Genomic DNA, 6000 nt, shown 5'->3' on the forward strand with positions numbered 1-6000 from the left:
TCTTGGATTTTAGTCCCATGAAGTAAGGATGGAAACTCTTCTTTTTTTTCAGATTCTTGGATTGCCTTTTCCACGATTGGTCCAACCAAGGACGTATGTTGCTCGCCATTTAATCTGGGAGTCGGATCTTGGAATAGAGTTGGAGAGTGGACTGGAGAATCATGGAAGAAATATGATGTGAAAGAGGAAATGTTGAGCAAGGATGCACACTGTGTGTTTGGATGATGCAACTAAGACCAAATCTAGCTATTCTTGCATGCAGGCCTGGTAACTATTTTACAGAATTCCAACAGAGTTGGAAGGGACTTTGGAAGTGTTTTAATCCAACCCCCTGCTCGGGCAAGAGATCTATTCCATTCCAGACAAATAACTGTCCAATCTTTTCTTAAAAATTCCTAGAGATGAAGCACAGAATTATTTTCTACAAACCTCTCATTCATGGGTTCTTCAAATTTCCTGTCACGAAGATCTAATATGAAAGATTTATTGGACTGGAAGAAGGCAGGAAAAAATCTATAAAACAAGGGATGCACAATATTTGAAGGGTGGGGGGGAGGAAAGTGGAAGTTACATTTGGTCTCTTTGTGTTATGCCAAAGATACATTTTCAGAAATTCCAGGACAAAAAACCTTAACTTAATTTAAACTTAATTAATACATGATTAAATTAATTAATTTTTGTTTAATTTAAATTTGAAATAATTAAATTAATTAAACTTACAAATTGAAATTAAATTTGAGCCATGATGGCGCAATGGTTAGAATGTAGTATTGCAGGCTAATTCACTGCTCAGAGCCAGGAGTTCGATCCTGATTGAACAAGATTGATTCAGCTTTCCTTCCTTCTGAGGTTGGTAAAATGAGGGCCTAAATTGTTGGGGGCAATATGCTGACATTTGTAAACCACTCAGAGAGTTCTGTAAAGTATGATGGAGTGGGATGCAGGTGCTATTGCTACTGTCTATGATTATTACAATTTATTTTATGATGTGAGTTGATGCCATCTGACACTTTAACCATTTGGCCCTTTTGACATGTTAAGTCTTATCATTGAGCAGGAAAGATATTGATCAAACTGAGCTATGGAATTCATTAGAAGATATGGTAAGATACGGTAATACAGGTAGTCCTCTACTTACAACTGTAAAGGAGCCTGCCCATTACATTTGTAAGTTGTGACGGTGGTAAAGCGGGTGGCCTATGTGACCAACCTGATTTTTTTGCAGCAGTGATTAAGCAAACCCATTGTACAACAATTTTACTGAAAATTGCGGTCATCAACCGCGGGGCACTGCAAATGGCCATAAATGCAGGCTGTTTTGCCAATCATCCGAAATGCGATCATGTGACCATGGGAGGGGGTGGCCATTGGAACCTCAGAACTGGGTCGTAAGGACCTTTTGGGGATCCGTCACAATTTTGAGCATTTGTAAGTTGAGGGCTACCTGTAAACAGTATATTGAATGGTTTTAAAGGCAAACTATAAACCTGGATGGAGAACTATCAGCCTTTAAGGCTCAATGTTCCCACCGTTTTGGGGCAGCCAGTCTCCAATCCCAGTTGCCGAGGAACAACTGCAGGAGACAGATATGGCTCTATCTCCTCCTCATAAGATACCCAAGAAGCATCTGATTGGCCACTGTGAGAAAGCAGATAAGAGACTAAGATGAGACTTGGTCTGAGGTAGAAATATTTTAAAAACAAAGATACCCCTTCTCCAGTGGTGGGATTCAATTTTTTTCACTACCGATTCTGTGTGCTTGGCTTGGTGGGTGTGGCATGGCTTGGTGAGTGTGGTTTGGTGGGCATGGCAGGGGAAGGATACTGTAAAATCTCCATTCCCTTCCCACTCCAGGGGAAGGATACTGTAAAATCTCCATTCCCTTCCCACCCCAGGGGAAGGACACTGTAAAACAGAGGTGAAATCCAATTTTTTTACTACCGGTTCTGTGGGCGTGGCTTGGTGGGTGTAGCAGGGGAAGGATACTGCAAAATCCCCATTCCCTCTCCACTACTAGGGGAAAGATACTGCAAAATCTCCATTCCCACACCACTTTGGGGCCAGCCAGAGTTGGTATTTGCTGGTTCTCTGAACTACTCAAAATTTCCGCTACCCGTCTCCAGAACTGGTCAGAACCTGCTGAATACCATCTCTGCCCTCCTCCCTACAACTTACAGGCCTGTCCAAACCCTAAGCTAAGACTGCACCTATAGGTTTATTTCTTTACTCACTGCAAGCTTCGGAAGTGGCGCACAATAGAATTTTTTTTTGCCCCTTTTCTTGCAAATTTGTCCATTGGCTAATTCTCTCACATATTGGGATGAAGGAGGAGGACAGCAGGTAAAGACAATCTCCCAGAAGCCAGTGTGACTGCAGCAATAGTTATAAAGTAGTTCCACACCAAGGTAGGAAGGAAAGCCAGGAGGTATATGCCCGGAGGACTTCTGGGACAGTACTGAGACCCCCTACCCCACCCCACCCTTTCACCTTATAGCCTCCGCCCTTCATTTTCTTAATCTACAATCACAATAAATGCTGTGATTTAGACTGCATAGTTGATGGAGCTTGGGCCTTGCATTCCAGATGATTTGAGAGTTTGCTTGCACCCTGTGCTCTATAATAGTGTCAACGAACCTATGGCACGCATGCCTGAAGCAGCACGCAAAACCATCCTGTGAAGAATGTGTGGCCTCGCCGGCTTCTCTTCTGTGTTCCTGTGATCAAACGTGCGCCGGTCAGCTGGCCATTGCACGCATGGGAGTGGTGGAACCCGGAAGAGCGGCGTTCCAGCACACATGCGTAAGCCAGCACCCAACCTTCCGGGCTGACATCACGCGCATGCGCGATGGCCAGCTGTTTGTCAGGTGAGCTTCCATGCCGGTATCCGGTTGTATGTGTGCCGGTTCGCGCATGCGCGATAGACCACCGCTTTTCTGGGTATCACTGCTCCTGTGCGCACGAAGGCCAGTGGGGTCGTGCATACCTTGCCGGATGGTTTCGCGTGCCACTTCCGGCATGCAGGCCGGCACGCGGGAATGCCAAAGGTTCGCCATCACAGCTCTATAGTAAGACTTGTAAGGTTCATGTAACTGCCCTACCCACCAGCTATGGGTCTGAAGGATCATCTTAATGCCTTATATTTGTCAAGGGACCGCAAAGGCAGCCAAAGATCCTCGGATGAGCAAACTCTTGAGATCCATTGCTCAAAAGTGCAAAGAAAAGCAACTAAGATGATTAAGGGCTTGGAGACAAAAACAGGTGAAGAACAGTTGCAGGAAAGGAGTATGGCCAGTCTAGAGAAAATAAGGACTAGAGGTGACATGACAGCAGTATTCCAGTATTTGAGGGGCTGCAACAAAGAAGAGGTGGGGTCAACGTATTTTCCAAAGCACCAGAAGGCAAGACAAGAAATCATGGATGGCAACTAATCAAGGAGAGAAGCAACCTGGAATTAAGGAGAAACTTCTTAACAGTGAGGACAATTAGCCAGCAGAAAAGTTGCCTTTAGAAATTGTAGGTGCATAGCCTACAATTAGCATAATCCCAGATGAAAAATGATAGTTCTGAAAAAAGATAATTGGGGACTAATTGTTATTTTATAGTAGGGAATGGAACACAATATTTTATAAAGGCTGTGAGGCAGCTTTTTGAACTGGGACACCTTTCAGATGCCTTGGACTACAATTCCCACAGTTCCCAGAAATGGGTTGTGCTAGATCAGGGGTGGGGAACAATGGCCCTTTTATGATTTATGGACTTCAACTCCCAGAATTCCATGCTGGCTCAAGAATTCTGGGAGTTGAAGTTCACAAGTCATAAAGGGGGCATGATTCCTCACCTCTGTGCTAGATGGTGAGGTAACCACTGTGGTCCAATATTTAACAGAATGACAGAGTTGGGAGCGGCCGTGGAGGTCTTCTACCAGGTTGGAGAGAGTTCCACCTCCATCCACCACAAGTGAAGAGTAGTCAATTTGTGCACAATCAATGAATGCCACGAATCAATACATCAATAAATGAATGAAGTCAATCAATGCCACGAATGTTTGTTTCAGCACTGAAACAAACAATCATACTGGCTTCCTTCACGTTTTTATTTATAAAACATACTCACATTTGTCATGATTCATACTCATGACTCTTGTTGCATAAACAAAAAGCTGTCATGGCAAGGCAGGATTCGGTCCATTAGGAACGTCTTTTTACTCAAAGGCTACTCAAATCCATTACGGTATATCTGGCGTATTTCTCCACCCATTTTCTAATACAATTCATCCTGATTTACAGCCATCCTGATTGTTTGCCATGATACACAAACCAACATTGGCAAGAGCCTGCTCTTTGTCATGTGTTGCTCACGAAATTCGCCAGCCTTCTTTCAATTAATTACCAAAGCAAACATATCTAAAAATAATAATGTAACTTGTCAGGAAGCAGATCGCTAATGCAGTGTATATACATCTGCATTTCCCAGTTTTGCCCTCACCCTTGCATTCCATTTTGCACGTAATATGACTTAGGTCAAGTGGGCCACACCTTCTCTTCCAAACAAGATATTATAGCTTCAAAATGACATTTATGAGTTCGAAATAAGCCCTATTTCAAGTCTTTCGGAAGCTATAAAAGGGAGATGGATGTTTCCAGTGCATTAGACATTCAACTCAAGCCACAATGGGTAGAATGCAAAGGCACTTCCTGGTTGCCTTATGGATTATGTTTGCTCTGAATACCCACGTGAGGACACAAGGTAAGATTTTTCATGTTTTGTGGATCCCATTTCTAGATTGTATTCAAGTAGAATGGGTCAAGTGGAATTTGGGATCATTTGTAGATCAGTTTTGGATGCCATGGAAAATAACCTGAAGGACTACAGGAGAAGTCGTTAGATCATACTATAACTGGGAAGGGGAAATATAAAGCTGGATATTGTTCTACTTTCATATAACCGCTTCTAGCAGGATTTTTCTTGATACAAATATAGACAGCCCTCTCTTAACAACTATATTTGAGACTGGCAACGCCATTGCTAAGCCATATGGCCATTAAGCGAGACAACATGTGACTGTGGTGAACTTACATCACTTCCTCGTGGTAGCTAAATGCGTGACCTCTGCTTGTTAAGCGAGACATCACATGACTACAACTTACGGCTTCTCTGTTAACTCTGCTTGTCAAAAGCTAGTGGTGAAGTGCATAAATTGTGGTCATGAATATCTGCCAGTTGTGAAGCATCTGAATGTCAGTTATTAACTGCTGGGATTCAGCAATAGTTATAAATGTGAGGCTAATTCTGCTGACTGCCAGGAGTTCGATTCTGACCCTCTCAAGGTTGACTCAGCCTTCCAACCTTCCACGGTCGGTAAAATGAGGACCCAGATTGTTGGGGGCAATAGGCTGACTCTGTAAACTGCTTAGAGAGGGCTGTAAAGCATTGTGAAGCGGTATATAAATCTAAATGCTACTGCTATTGTAACTTTTTTTTATTGCCATTGCAACTCTGAATGCGTAATAGAATATTTTATTTATTTTATTTGTCACAACAGTAAATGTAAGCATAAGCATGAAATAACTATACGATATATAAGCATATATATAAGCAGAAGTATATAAAAAAAAACTATATGAATTGGATACAATCAAAGGGGACATTGGGACAGGAACAGTTGGTGCTCTTATGCACGCCCCTTACAGACCTCTTAGGAATGGGGTGAGGTCAATAGTAGATAGTCTTTGGTTAAAGCTTTGGGGATTTTGGGAAGAGACCACAGAGTCAGGTAGTGCATTCCAGGCATTAACAACTCTGTTACTGAAGTCCTATTTTCTGCAATCGAGATTGGAGCGGTTCACATTAAGCTTAAATCTATTGTGTGCTCGTGTAATGTTTCGATTGAAGCTGAAGTAGTCTTCAACAGGAAGGGCATTGTAACAGATTATTCTGTGAGTTAAACTCAGGTCATATAGAAGGCGGCGGAGTTCTAAATTTTCTAAACCCAGGATTTCT

This window comes from Ahaetulla prasina, chromosome 2, assembly GCF_028640845.1.
Source record: "Ahaetulla prasina isolate Xishuangbanna chromosome 2, ASM2864084v1, whole genome shotgun sequence".
Classification (NCBI taxonomy): Eukaryota; Metazoa; Chordata; class Lepidosauria; order Squamata; family Colubridae; genus Ahaetulla; species Ahaetulla prasina.